Here is a 14,734-nt window from a genome sequence, read left to right as displayed (position 1 = left end):
TGATTTTATTTGGAGGACAATTACAATATTGTGATGGTTTTTGCCATCTATCGATATGGACTGGTCATAGATATACATGTGTCCCCTCCATCCTGAAGCCCCCTCCGCCAGCTGTTTTACACATGGCAGGGTATACATGTCAGTGCTATTCTCCCAATCTGCCCCAGGCTCCCCTGCCCCCTTGGCCACATGTCCATTCTCCAGGTCTGCATTTCTATTCCTACCCTAAAGATAGGTTCGTCTGTACCATTTTTCTAGATTCCATATATATATGCGTTAATATACGATATTTTTTTTTCTTTTTGATTCACTTCCTTGTGTGTCCAGATGAGCATTTTAGCAAAACCTCCAGGAGCCGATGAGGATGAGTAGGGTGTGAGATGCTGTGACAGACAGGGACTCCAGGAGGCCTGAACTGAGACAGAGGCAGGGGCTGGAGGGGATGGAGAGGGGACAGATGCTGACCAGGCGGCAAACAGAGGGGTATGGAGGGCTAAGGAAAGGATGGCGGGAGGCAGGAGAGTCAACGCCAGGAGGGACCTGGGAAAAGGGAGGGGCTGGGGCGGGGGGGGGGCGCTCATTTGGGGACAGGCTAGGTGTGAAGTGATGGGGGTCTGGGGTGCCCACCCGGTGTGCAGGGTCAGGGACTGGAGGGGAAGAAGAAAGGGACTCCAGGCACCAAGCTGAGGGTACCCGATGACAGCAGGAGACACATGGGGCCTCCCTAGTCATCAGGGAAATGCAAATCCAAGCCTCCAGGAGATCCTGTTTCCCACCCAATCAGATGGGTGCAAAGTCAAAGAGCCAGGTGATACCAAGTTGCTGGAAAGGCCTGGGGTAGAGCTCACCAGTGGGCATGGGAAGGGAGGGGAGCAGGGAGCCGTGCGGGTGCAGAGGAGACCCCACCACGGACCTTGGCAGAGCGTCCAGGAGTCACCTCCATGGTGCTGATCCGCAGCACCCCTGGTAAATATGGCTCGAGGGATGGGGCTGGGGGCTTCTATTTTTTTTTTTAATGCAGGAGGCCTGGGTTCGATCCTTGGGTTGGGAAGATCCCCTGAAGAAGGGAATGGCTACCCACTCCAGTATTCTTGCCTGGAGAATCCCCATGAACAGAGGAGCCTGGTGGGCTACAGTCCGTAGCGTCTCAAAGAGTAGGACAAGACTGAGCAAGTAACACTTTCACTTTTCATTATTTATTTGGCTGAGCTGGGTCTTTGATGCAGCTCTCTCAATCTTCAATTTTCCTTGTGGCATGCGGGATCTTTTTAGCTGGGCATGTGGGATCTAGTTCCCTGACCAGGGATCAAACTTGGGCCTCCCTGCACTGGGAGCGCAGAGTCTTAGCCACTGGACCACCACACACAAGTCCTGCTTCATTAGTATTTGTAAGGTTTGCTTCTTTCAGTCCTGCATGCTGTACATGGGAGTTCACTGTGCCCTGTCTATTCTTTTGAGTGCCTGAAATATTTCAAAACATTAAAAATTGATTTGTATTTATTTTTAGGCTGCCTGGTGAGGCATGCAGGATTTCGTTCCCCGGCACGGGATCGAACCCATTCCCCCTGCAATAAAAGTGTGGATTCTTAACCATGGGTCTGCTAGGGAAGTCCCTCAAAATACTTTTTAAATTAAAAAAACATTTTTTTTTTTACAGATAGACAGAAGGAGAGAGGGAGAAAACAGTCTCCCCCAGTGCATGCCCGCCAAAAGAGTAGGGGCAGTCCCCAAGAGAGTGAACCCCAGGTGCTGGCCCCAGGCTCCAAATGGTGCACCCTTATGCAAGCATGGGATGGGTGCCCCCAGCCCTGGCCCACCGGGCACCCCAACACCCACACCTGCACTAGAACCCCAGTGCTACCCAACCCCCAAATCCAGTGTGACCACCGCCCCCCTGAGCCTCCACCCAGCCGGCACCCACTGCCCGTCCCATCCTGCTGGGAAAGGAGGCCATTTGTTTGCATGTGACTGAGGCTCGGGAAATTTCAGCCAGCTGGAATCCCCATGGTCAAGTGGAGAGTGGGGCACCCTCCCTGCGAGTCCTGCCAGCTCAAAGCAGCCACCCCTGAGGCCTGCGAGGGCCGGGGAGGTGAAGCCTGTCTGCCTGTGCCTCCAGCCCCACACTCGTCACCCGGTCGGGGGGGACCACAGCCCAATATCCACACAGCTGCCGGCCAGCGGCAGGACACTCCAGGAAGGACGGGACAGTGGTGGGCCCCATCTGGGGTCCGAGCCGCCCTGGGGATGCCTGGCAGCCATTCAAAACATGCGGAAGGGACCCGGCCCAAGCCTCACAGCTGGGCTAGGGAGGGAACCCAGGCTAAACCAGCTGATGTGGCTTTCAGGAGCGGGGAGAGAGGACGAAGCGGGGAGACAGAGAGGGCAGGCGCACCCACAGGGCTGAGGAGGGAAGGACAGGCGGACCTAAGAGCCCTGGCCGACTCCCCATCGCCCTGGTACCCGCAGGGGGAGACACAAGGGGCTGGGTCCAGAAGGCCGGGATGCAGTCCCACCTGCTTGCCATCCTGCCATCCTCACAGCCCCTGAGCTTGGGGCTGCGGTTCTTAATTTGTAAGTCAGTATCTTCCTTGGCCGGTCCACTACCAGGGTGACTGCAGAGCTCCGAACAGCCAGCCTGTCAGTCCTCCCTAAGCTGGACAGACTGGGGTGTGGCCATCTTCCCTTGGGCTTGGAGTTCAGATCCTGTCTCCCAGCAAAGGGGATCAGGGCTTCCCCTCCCTGCCCTGCCAGTCCAGCGAGGGGAAGGAATGTGGATACACACACACACACAAAAAAAAAAAAAAAACACACACACACACACAACACACACAGCTGGCATGCTCAGAACCAGGGCACAGCCATGGCCCCAGAGCCCCAGCCCTAGCTGTCAGGCCACGCCCCAGACACAGTGACCGGACAGCTGGGACCCTCCCGCCACTGGTCCGGGACACTGGGCAGACATCAGCCTGACTCTGCTGGATGGGGTCCTCCATCAGGCCTGATGAGAAGGGCTAGTTGCCCCCCGACCCACCTTTACTCCCATTTCACGGGATGGGAAAACTGAGGCCCAGGGCAGAAATGTGAAGCGAACAGGACAATAAGAGACAACTGTCCAAATGAAGAAGAGCTGGGCTGGGCAAGAAGCTCCTCGAGACCAGACAACTGGAGTCACAGGGAAGGGCAGGACTCCTGAGGTCACCCAGACATCAGGGCAACAGGAAGGAGCAGGCTCTGGTATCCTGCCTTCCCAGACAGGATGCTGATCCAGTCGTCTTTCACTACTGCCCTTCCCTTCTGGTTTCCATGGCAGCTCCATCTAACCTGTCCAGGCCAGTGCAGCTGCAGGAGGGCCACCCATCTCCTGGGTTCTCCTCAACCAAGCGTGCTGGGCCTCCTCCCTGGGGTTGGGATTTGCATAAGCAACTCAAAAAGACCCTTGAGCAAAAGGAGAGTCTTTACAATAAGTGGTGCTGGATCAAATGGATAGCCTAGAGGGAAAAGAAAAAACAAACAAAAAAAACCCATGATCTTTTCTGTGACTGGCAGGATAATGGCTTCATCCTGGTCCTTGTGAATATTTCAGTTTACTGGCAAAAGGGAATTAAGGCTGCAGATAGAACTAAGCTGCTAATCAGCTGACCTGAGAGGAGAAGATTATTCTGAATGATCCAGGCAGACTCAATGTAATCACGAGGGTCCTTATAGGTGGAAAGGGGGGGCAGGAGAGACAGAGGCAGAGAGATGACTGCCTGCAAAGGACCAGGTCAGACACTGCTGGTTTTGAGAACGGAGGCAGGGGCTGTCAGCCAAAGAATGCAAGTGGCCTCAAGGAAGCTGGAAAAGGTTTCCAGAAACAGATTCTTCCTTAGAATTCCTAGAAGGAACGCAGCCCTGCTGACATCCTGATTTCAGCCTGCTGAGATCCATGTCAGACTTCTGACCTCCAGAAGTGTAAGATAATACATCTGTGTTGTTCTAAACCACTCAGTTTGTGGTCATTTGTTATAAGAGCCACAGGAAACGAATACGCTTGCTTCAATTCACATCATACACGACAATCAGCTCCAGACAGAGGGCAGGATCCAAACGTGAAAGGTAAAACAATACAGTTTTTAGAAGACATGAAAGAGGATCTGCCTAATGCTGGAGTAAGGCAGAGATTTCAACACAGGAAGTGCGGAAAGGGAAGAGATGGACAAACTGGACAATACGCTTCTGTAATTCAAATGATACCACTGGGGTGGGGGTGGGGGAGGGAGAGAGAGAATGAATTTGTAATTCCTGTATTCTGCAAAGGGTTCCTATTCAGAATATGGGAAAAACTCAAAGCAAGTGAGAAAACACTCAGCAAGACTTGAACAAGCACTTCACCCCAGAAAAGAGTGTTCAATCGACCCATAAACAGATGAAAAGAAGTTCACCCTCATTAGTCACCATGACAACACTACATCCACTGGAATGTATAAATGGAAGCATGGACCCCAAGTGTCGGTGAGGATGTGGAGTATCCAGAACGCTCGTGAACTGCTCCTGCGAGTGGAAAGTGGCGTAAGCAATGTGGGACAGTCCGGCGTTACACACCGCAGCTGAGCGTGGCCCTGCAGCCCCACTCCTAACTGTGTGCGCGTGCGTGCTCAGCCACTTCACTCGTGTCCCACTCTTTGTGACCCCCATGGACCGTAGCCCGCCAGGCTCCTCTGTCCATGGGGATTCTCCAGGCAAGAATTACTTGAGTGGGTTGTCATGCCCTCCTGTAGGGGATCTTCCCGACCCAGGGATCGAACCAGCATCCCTTATGTCTCCTGTATTGGCTCTTTACCACTAGAGCCACCCGAGAAGCCCATCCCGAGCTCCGTCGCCACAGAAAAGTGTGCATACATGCACCAGGAGACACAGGCTATTCCTAATATCCTCGAACCGAAAATAGCCCAAATATCCATCCCCATCAGAGTGAGTGAATAAGTGGAATAAAGCACAGCAATGGGAGTGGGCGAGATACAACTACCTGCAATAATACGCGAACCGTGTGACTCCCGCGTGAAAGAAGGCAGCTGTGAAAGCGCTTAAAGTCCGACGGTGTGCTTCCGTTTAAAAAGAAGGTCAGGGATTTCCCTGGTGGTCCAGTGGTTAAGAATCCCCCTTGCAATGCAGGAGGCACCAGTTCGAACTCTGGTCCGGGAAGATCCCGCAGGCTGCGTGGCAACTGAGCTCGTGAGCCGCAACTACTGAAGCCTGCGTGCCCCAGGGCCCATGCGCTGGAAAAAGAGGCCACCGCAAAGAGAAGTCCGCGCACCGCGACTCGAGAGCAGCCCCCGCTCGCCGCCGCAACTAGAGGAAGCCCGCACACGGCAACGAAGACCCAGTGCAGCCAAAAATAAATAAATACAGTTTTTAAAACTGAAAAGAAGCTCAAGGGCAGGCAAAAGTTTATTGATGGTACCAGAAATCAGGGAAGGGGTCACCCTTGGGTCAGGGGTGTAGGCTGGAAGGAAAAACAAGAGGGGCTCTGGGGGAGCTAGCGGGCTCTGATTCTGGACGTGAGCGCCACACAGGTATTTCCGTTTGAGAAAAGTCGACAAAATACCACACTCATGATACACACACTTGTCTGTATGGACGCTGTACTTCAACAAAAAGGCTTGTTTTTAATTTCCTGGGCTTGGGGGGAGTGGCAGCAGAGTAGAGGAGGCAGGGCAGGCCCAGATCATCACACCAGGTGTGGTCCCTACTGCTCTGGGGCCTCCCCCAGCCTGCAGATGAGCCCAGCCAGCACCTAAGCACGTGGACCCACTGATGCTTCCGACTCCCCCAAGGGTCGGAAGGCAAGCTCAAGCCCCATGGGGCTCCAGCTCCCAGGACCTGGCACAGAGGGGTTCTGTGCTCACCGAACAGCCTTCCAGGCCCAGCTTTCTTCCCTAAAGAAGGCACGCTGACTCCCACCCCAGCGTCCTCTCACTCCCAGGCCTGCCCCTGTATGCAGGGGGTAGGGGGAGGCTCAGCCCGCTGAGGTCAGAGCCTGGCTCCTCACCCACACGAGAGGAGGGGACACCAATCAGGGCCCACGATGAATGGCCAGGATGTGGGTGGCGTGGAGAAGGGATGAACCAGCCAGGGGTCCATGGGTACCACCTACACCTCTGAAGGGCCAGCTAGGACGCTGGTGGGGGGCAGGGGGTGGTGTAAAGGAACGGGCAGGCGGGGCAGAACTTAGTGGCCCCAGGAGTGAGGTCAGTGACTAACAAGCCCTCAAAGTCTGTATTTTCTTTTATTGCTTCCAGGAAGGCATTCCCCATCAACGCCCCCAGTCACCAAATTCTGGCGGAATATCACCAAAGCCCAAGCACAGCCACGCACAGTCTGTCCCATCTCCAGGCCTTTGCACACTCTGTTCCTTCTGCTAGAATCCCTTTCTCTCATCCACTGGCAAGATCCCTGGCCTCTCTCACTGAGAACAGCTTTAAACGGTAGGTTCTTAGAGTATCTTGTTCATTGCAGGGTTCTTGGTACCTAGGACAGCACCCAACCCACATGGGAGCTCAAAAAATGTTTAAGGAATACATGAATGGATAAAACACCCTCCTCTGCCTTCATTAGCTTCCCAGGTGGCATTAGTGGTAAAGAACCCGCCTGCTGCTGCAAGAGACGTAAGAGATGCAGGTCCCTGGGTCGGGAAGATATGGATGAGGGCATGCAACCCACTCCAGTATTCTTGCCTGGAGAATGCCATGGACAGAGGAGCCCAGCGGGCTACAGTCCATAGGGTTGCAAAGAGTTGGACACGACTGAAGTGACTTAGCATGCACACATGCATGCCTCCAACATCCTTCTCATGTTGAGATGGGGGCCCATGACAGCTTGTCACACCCCATGGCCACACTCACTGGCCAGCTTGGAGTGATCTCTGGAAAGGAGAGAGAGGAGTAACTCAGCATTCCGACTAACTCACATTCTTCTAGAATCCCAGTGCCAAGCACACCTGGCACAGAGCCACCGCTCACAAGTGAGTCCAACAAGCAAAGAATCAGGTAGTGAGCCCCCTGTCACTTGGGGGTAATCAAGCAGAGACTGAAGCCTACTCTCAGAATGGGTTCTTGTCTCAGTTCCTGCTGCCCTGAGAGGCTCTTGTGAGCTGGCATGGTATTATCACTGGGGATAACAACATGAACCAGAACTTGCTGAGCATCTCCCCCCATCCAGGGCTGGGCCACCACAGCTGTGCTCTGCACTGTGCCCGACTGTGAACCTGAGCAGTGTACCAGGTGCAGGAGTATGGGTGGGGTGGTGCTATATCCCCCGCCAAGCTGTTTCAGCACAAGGAACCATAGACCTGTAACATTCATCCTGCTGCAGGCACGTCTAAGCCCTTTATAGACACTGACCTGTCCAGTGTGCCCAGCAACCCTGTGAAGATGCCGCTGTCATGAGCTCCACTTACTAACTGGGAAACTGAGGCCCAGAGCCAGCAGGTCGCTTGCTGGGGATGATACAACTGAGCGGTGGCAGGTGGGGTTCCCACTCAGGTCCCCTGGCCATGGAGTTCACATTCTTAAACACTGCTCTTTTTAAAAACTTGTTTATTTGGGGTCATGCTGCACAGCATGTGGGATCTTAGTTCCCCAACCAGGGATCCAACTTGTGCCCCCTGCACTAGAAGCATGGAGTCTTAACCACTGGACCACCAGGGAAGCCCCCCTTAACCACTGCTCTTCACTTCCTCAGAACTGAGACCAACGCTCCTCCAGGCACCGGGATGGGAAAATAAGGGCACAGTTTGAAGCAGGAGGTCAGGAGGGCGCCCCACGGCCCTGGGTGCCGAGATCACAGTCCATAGCGTGTCTGCCAGCTCCCTCCTGCTTCTGGCCTGTTTCCTGGGCCCCTTCCACCCAGCGCCCTGAGCTCCAACTTCCCCTGAGCTTCTCCCTACTCCTGAAGACACCCCAGCTAGTTGCCTGCTTGCCAGAACGCCTTCACCCCTCTTCTGCGGGAATGCTAAGTCGCTTTAGTCATGTCCAACTCTGTGCGGCTCTGTAGATTATAGCCTGCCAGGCTCCTCTGTCCGTGGGATTCTCCAGCAAGAATACTGGAGTGGGTTGCCATTCCCTACTCCAGGGGATCTCTTATGTCTCCTGCACTGGAGGTGAGCTCTTTACCACGAGCGCCACCTGGGAAGCCCTTCACCCCTCTTCTACTCCTGAACCAAGTCCTGGGGTCCAGTGGGTGTGCTCTCTGCACACCCCTGTATCACAGACACCCCCGGCATCCTCGCAGGATGGGGATTCTCCAGCAGGGACCAGTTGGGCTCTTGGTTCCCGGGGTCTCACCCCTTCCCCTAGAGCCCATCAGGCCCTCGTGGAGGGGACTGGCTGTGAGCATCAGCCCCAGCTCTCAGCTCCCCTGCAGCTGCTGCTAAGAAGCCTCCGGGAGGAGGGTTATTAAGATCACAAGGCGGCTGCAGTCCTCCCTTCCCTCTGCCAGGGACCCCCTCCCAGGACCCGCTGCCCCTCACTCAGGCTTTCATGTTATATATAGCAGGGGCTTACACAAGACAACGTGACAATCCAAAGCCACTCCTTATGCCCCCTGGATCTGGCTGCTAGAAAGCTGGGTCAAATTACCACCAACAGAAGGTGCCGCAGCTCCTCCGGCTTCCCCTGATGTTTGCTACCCTGGGCTCCCCCTGCCCCGATTGTCTCACGTCTTTTCCATCTCCTTAGACTGCGTTTATCTTTGTAAATCACCTCGAGTTCTTTCTGGAATTGGACAAAGAACACAGGAGACCCTTCTGGGCATCTCCTCTCCTCTGCTCTGCGTTCCCAGTGCCCAGCGCAGCCCTCAGTCAGAGAGAAGCCGAATGCGGGCTGAGTGAAGTGAACCTACAAGCAGATGAACTCAGGCAGGGAACAGTCTCCAGTAGAAGGGGGAACAGCAGGAGCGAAATCAGGATATGTGCCACGCATGTATGTGTGTGTGCCGAGTTGCTTCAGTCGTGTCTGACTCTTTGTGATCCTATGGACTGTAGCCCGCCAGGCTCCTCTGTCCATGGGATTCTCCAGGCAAGAACACCGGAGTGGGTTGTCATGCCCTCCTCCAGGGGGTCTTCCCTAGCCAGGGATCAAACCCATGTCTGGTATGTCTTCCTGCATTGGCAGGAGGGTTCTTTACCACTGGCACCACCTGGTAAGTCCCGAAAATCAGGACACAAGGTAGCAACAAAAAAGCGGAAAACACCTAATGTCATTTTCTCCTTCGTCACAGGGAGGGGCCTACAACCAGATGCCCGACCTCACAGCGGGCCTAGAAGAATGGTGGGCTCCACATTGAGCTCCCAGGTCAGACACTCAATGCCCCACTGCCCCCAAACTTCTCCTTCACTCTTCTCTCTCTGTGCCCCTCAGGAAGGCGCGCCTTATCAACCCCGAGTCCGCCTATCCTTCAGGACACAGCGCAGTCCTGTCTCCCCCAGAAAGCCCCCTAGGCCATCCCACCCACGTCGTGCCCTGCCTCTGAGTCATCCTCAGGGACTTGAACCATTGTTGGGGGCAGTGACCACACTGGGAATGGAGGCTCTTCTCCTTTGGCCTTAAAAATGTTCCTCAAAGGCACTGACGTCATTTATACTTTCAGGAAGGGGGCTAATGTCTTCCTGATTTGGCAAACGCCTCTTGGAGGCAGGGTCTGAAACTAAGATGTACTCTGCTCCCTCCACTCTGAGGGGCTCAGCCGCCACCCACTCCCACCCACCACGCTGGATGCTGGAGGGTGAGACGGGGGCAGCCCGGGGGGGAGCCGAGGCCAGGCTGGGGGCGAGGAGGAGCAGATCGGCCCTGCACCACCTCCTTTAGGGATGAGAAACGGGAAACCCAGGCCCTCATCGTGAGCCCCAAATTTCCCCTCACCCGGTGAAGAGACCAAAAAGGCGAAGATGGAAGTGAACGAGGGGCGGGCGTCTCCCTGGGCTGTGGCTGGAGTCAGAGGTACGTCCCAGGGTCGGAGCCAGGGCGCTCCATGAAGACGGAAGCTGGTAAGTGGACGTGGCCCCAAACTCATGCCTCATTAATCAAAACCACCTGCTATGCTCTACTTTCTATTCAGAGGGGAGATGTTTCATTATCGTTTTGAAGCATCTCCTCTGAAAGCATAAGCTCTGTGTTACCGTTTCTGTATGTCCAGCAAGGAAAAGAGAGGTGGGATGGGGTGGGTCCCCGGCTGGCACCAGCTCCCCAGACCTCAGTCCCCTGGTGCCAAAGGGGAGCCCGTCTTGGGCCCCAAGCCCGATGGGGAGGCCTGCAGTGGACTCCCAGAGATGGTGAGCCCCCCAGCCCCCTGTCCTCCCCGCAGCCCACACACCCCACATCATAATCCCGTACCAGCTGTGCCCAGCCCTGTCCCCCACCCGCAGACCCAGAGATGGCGCGGCCTGCCCTCCAGCAGCCCAGCAGATGGGATGGGCGCCCTCACCCAAGCTGGGCCCCTCCGGCTCTCCGGCACCCAGAGACTGAGGGGAGCGCCCCTGGGTGGTCCTGTGGCCTCCAGCTGAAGCCACCCTTCTGGGCAGCCACGCCGGCAACTCAAGAGAGAGGAGCCGTGACAGAGGCACCAGGAAAGGACAGCAAATGAAACCGGAGTCCAGAGAGGAAGGCCGGAGGAGGGGCTGCCTGCCGGCTTCCCGGGTCCTGGGGGAGCCAGGCCGCCTGCAAAGTTCCTTTCCTCTCAACTCCCCTTTCACTTAACCTAATTGGAGGCAGTCCCTGTTCGCAGCCACAGGATAAACCAAAGAGAAGCGTCAGGGGCCCCTCCCCCTTCTCCCATCAAGGCCTGCCCACCAGGCCCAGGGCACTAGACAGTTTATAAAAGGTGAGGCCCCAGGTATATAAAAGGCAGGGCCCCGCCAGCTGGGAGAGGGCCCTGAGAGCCAAAGAGGGTCTGGACTTTGAACTTGAGCCCGTGGGATGGAGGTGTCTGAGGAAGGCATGGCCAAAACCATGCTTTCAGGAAGTGAACCAGATGGGCAACTGGGATGGTGGAAGGAAGTTATGTCATCCAGGCACACAGTAGGTACTCAATAAATGCATGGAGTGACTTCCCTGGTGATCCAGTGGCTAAGACTCCAAGCTACCAGTGCAGAGGGTTCGGGTTTGATCCCTGGTCAGGGAACTAAAGAGGCCACATGCTGAAACTCAGACGGGGAGCAGCCAAAATAAATAAATATATGTAAATGCATGGAGGGCAAACAGGGAAACCTCTCCACGTCTTGAATTCCTCATCCATAAAACGTAAGCAAACTAAGACACGCGTTTAAAGAGCTTAAAACAGTTCCTGGCAGAGTAAGCACTCAGTATGCATTGTTGTTGCTGTTTTTTAACCTAAAAAAGGCTGACATTCTCTCCAAAGACCACTGGGCAGGTGCTTTGGTCTGAAGGTGCCCTCCCTCCTCTAGCTTCATAAGTTGAAATCCTATCCCCCAGGGAGACAGTATTAGGAGGTGGGGCCTTTGGGGTGATTAGGTCAGGAGGGTGGAGTGCTCATGAATGGGATTAGTGCCCTTGTAAAAGAGACCCCACAGAGCTCCGAGCCCCTCTACAGCTTGAGAACACAAAAATAAGTGTGCCTCAGAAAAGGGTCCTCATCCAACCATGCTGACGCGTGGTTCTCGGCCTTCCAGCCTCCAGAGATGTGAGGAGTCAATGGGCTGTTTAAAGCCACCCAGTCTGCAGTCGTTTGTTAGAACAGCTCAGACTAAGATAACAGGGAACCGGGAGGGTCAAGAATACAGCTTCCCTCCTCTGGGTGCTGAAGCAGAGGTGGGGGGAGATGGCATCAAGAGGGCAGGATCAATCTTTAGGGTGGCAGCTCTAGGGACAGAAAGGTCAAGAGGAAACTGTCCCCCACCTCATGGGCGGGAGCAGAGGGAGCAAGAATGGCATCACCACGGGAGGCTGGACCAGGAAAGACAGAGCAGCCCAGGGAGGAGGCTGCACTGAGGCACAGAACAGCAGGGCCCGGGCGAGGCTGACCAGCAGGACTGCCTGACGTGGACAAACAGCTGGGAGGGGGCAGGACGGGCCACTCCTGGGTGTGGATGGAGGCTGAAGGGCCACAAACACCAGGCATTCTCCTCACTGCAGTACACATGCTTCGCACACAGTTATCTATCCATTCAGCTCTCTCAACAACCCTAAAAGGTAGACACCTTGAGTATCCTCACGTTACAGATGGGGAAACCGAAGCGGAGGGAGGTATCATGACTTGTCTGAGGTCACACAACTAGTAAGTGGCGGGGCTGAGCTTTGAACCCAGGCTGTCAGGCTCCAGCAGTCAAACTTAATTGCCAGAGGGGAGAGCAGATGCTGAAAAGAGATTGCTGCCTCTGCGAGTGGGTTCCTCACTTGGAACTTCAGGCTCTGGGCACGGAATTCCAGGCACCTCCTTTCCAGCCTGCTGGCTGCACCTGGGACCCACAGATGCACAGTCCTGCTTGCTAAGGCTCCCCCCAGGTCTCTCTGCCAGACTCTTCTGCCTTTGAAACTCCCCTCCAGCCCATCCCCCTTCACCAGTCCCACCACCCCTCCGAGGCCAGGACTGCAGATGCCAACACATCCTGGGCTCATGGAGGAGGGCATCATGACCCAGTCACCCAAATCCTTTGCTGCCCTTCTGACCCACCAGCCACCTGGTCTCTTGCCTCTTTTTCTGACTCCCATCCCTTGCCCACACTATATCCTCTCCCTCGAGCCCCTCCTCTGGGATCCTGGCAGCAAACTTCTACACGCAGGCTCTGTCAAGCTTCCTGCTCCACCCCATCCTCCAGGTGTGCTCCCAGCTCCCCCATCACGGTGCTCCACCGTTACTGCTGGGCTGTGCTCCATGGGGGCAGTGAAGCGCCCGCCCTGTGTACCTGCCAGCCCCTGGCAGTGCTGGGCCAGGTGACAGCAGCTGGATGAATGAAAGGCTCATTGTTTACGTTACAACTGGTGCGGAGTCTTGTCCCCACGTGGTCCTCCCAGCACCCTCCTCCTCCTCTGCCTGTTATCCCTAGACCAGCACCATCCCCCACAAGTCTCCCTTGGGCATTTCACAGCAGCGAGGGCGGCCCCCCCCCAAACTGGACCTCCCACTTCTCACCCAGAAGGGAAGAAGCGGCAAATCAGAGGTTGGGGGATTCGCAGCTGGGTGGGTGACTTCCCCCCAGGTGCCCCCTCTTATCCAGGGTGGGGCTGGGGCTTGCGTGGCAGTGCCCAGTGGGCACCCTGCCCCGCCCAGGCCCCGCCTAAAGGACCCAAACGGGCTGGCCCTGGAGGCCCAGCTGTAGCATCCTCGGGGCGGCCAGGGCCCCTCCCCGTAGGGAGGGCAGAAAATGTGCTGCCTCACCAGCCACCAGCGCCAGCCTGGGGGGGGGGGCACCCCTGCGGGAAGACGCCCCACCTCATCCGTCTATTCCCCCTGCGCCATGCACTTTAACCAAGTTTTGCAAAGGGCATTGGCCAGGCGACCACAGCCCGTGGGGCGGGGGCTCCGTGTCCTCCCAGGCCCCAGGTCTGGAGAAGAAGGGCCGTGTGGCCGCGCCCACCAGGCTCGGCTCCCCCCATCCCCCGCGCGGGGCCTGGGAGCCCAGAGCCCTGCGGCGCGTCCAGCCGCCCAGCGCTGCCCTTGGAAGGAGCGTCGGGCGGCTCCCTAGCATCTGCGCCGAACCCCCGTTAGGGGCACCGAGGGCGCTGGGGATGCCCGGCAAGGGTTCCCCTCCTCGCCTGCAGGCGACGGGGAAGTTGGGGCGCGGGGTGCACCCGGAACGAGCTCCGCTCCCGCCCACCCGCCGGGGCCCGACCCCTTCGGCCTCCCCTCACGCCCCGCAATGCCTCCGGGTCGGCCTCCCGGCTCCGCACCAGGCCCGGGGCTGCCGCCGCCTCCCGCAACGCCTCGGTCCTTTGTTGCCCGGCCAGCCGCCTCCCTCGGGGTTCGGCCGGCTGTTCCTACCTTCGCCCCTCCAGCAGCAGGCGGAGCGGCGCGCGGCGGCGGCGGCCGACCCCCGTCCTCTCCCGGCGCCGGGGCACCGGCGGGGGCCGAGGATGCTGCGGCCCCCGCCCCGCGCGCCGCCGCCCGCCGCCCGCAGCCCCTCCGGCGCCGGGGTTCCGCGGTCGCGCCGCGGGTCCGGGCCTCGCGCGCCGCGTGCGCGGCCGGCCGGGCGGCGGCAGGAAGGCGGGTAGGCGCTGAGCCGGGCAGCCCTGGCCGCCGCCGCCGGAGCCCGCGCCGAGCCGAGCGGGAGCGGAGCGAGCGGCCCGGCGCCGGGAGGGAACAAAAGGGGCCGGCGCTGGGGCGGGCGCGGGAGGGCGGGGCCTGGCGCGGCGGGGGCCCGGCGGGCGCTCGCGCGGCCTCGCGTTTCTCAGGCCGCGGCGCCGCGCCGCAAGGGGGCGGGCGGGCGGAAAACGCGCCGCCACCTCGTGCCCCGGCTCCTGGAGGCGGTCAGTGGCTGGGCGTCCGAAGCGTGCCGGCCCCCGACCTCGGCGCCTCCATCGTGTGTGACGGAAGAGAGCATCCTTCAGCCTTGCTCGGCTCACAGGGATGTCCCAGACCCCTGAGGGAGGTGGGAGCCGCGGAGAGGGCCGGGGAGGTTCCTGGAGTTTCCGGGAAGGCTTCACTGGGGAGGTGACGTTTGAACTGGACAGGATGAGGAGGCGACAGTGTCGCGGAGCCGCAAACTCCAGGTCTTCCTGGACGGTCTTGAAGCCAAAACGGATGA

General features: G+C 57.6%; 1 protein-coding gene across 2 annotated transcripts in view; it reads right to left on the bottom strand.

Annotated features, from left to right (window-relative positions):
* CLIP2 (CAP-Gly domain containing linker protein 2) overlaps window positions 1–14,276 on the bottom strand; it is a 73,847-nt gene extending 59,571 nt beyond the window's left edge. The window contains exon 1 of one of the 2 annotated variants that reach the window (XM_055410022.2): window positions 13,972–14,276. The gene's annotated coding sequence lies outside the window, so the exon portion shown is untranslated. The remainder of the gene's footprint in view (window positions 1–13,971) is intronic. The other variant, XM_055410023.2, reaches the window with a different exon arrangement.
* Window positions 14,277–14,734: the final 458 nt, after the last annotated feature.

The sequence above is a fragment of the Moschus berezovskii genome, chromosome 27 (assembly GCF_049115385.1).
Source record: "Moschus berezovskii isolate FMDL1 chromosome 27, NW_MosBer_1.0, whole genome shotgun sequence".
Taxonomy (NCBI): Eukaryota; Metazoa; Chordata; class Mammalia; order Artiodactyla; family Moschidae; genus Moschus; species Moschus berezovskii.
This window is presented reverse-complemented; position numbering and strand designations above follow the sequence as displayed.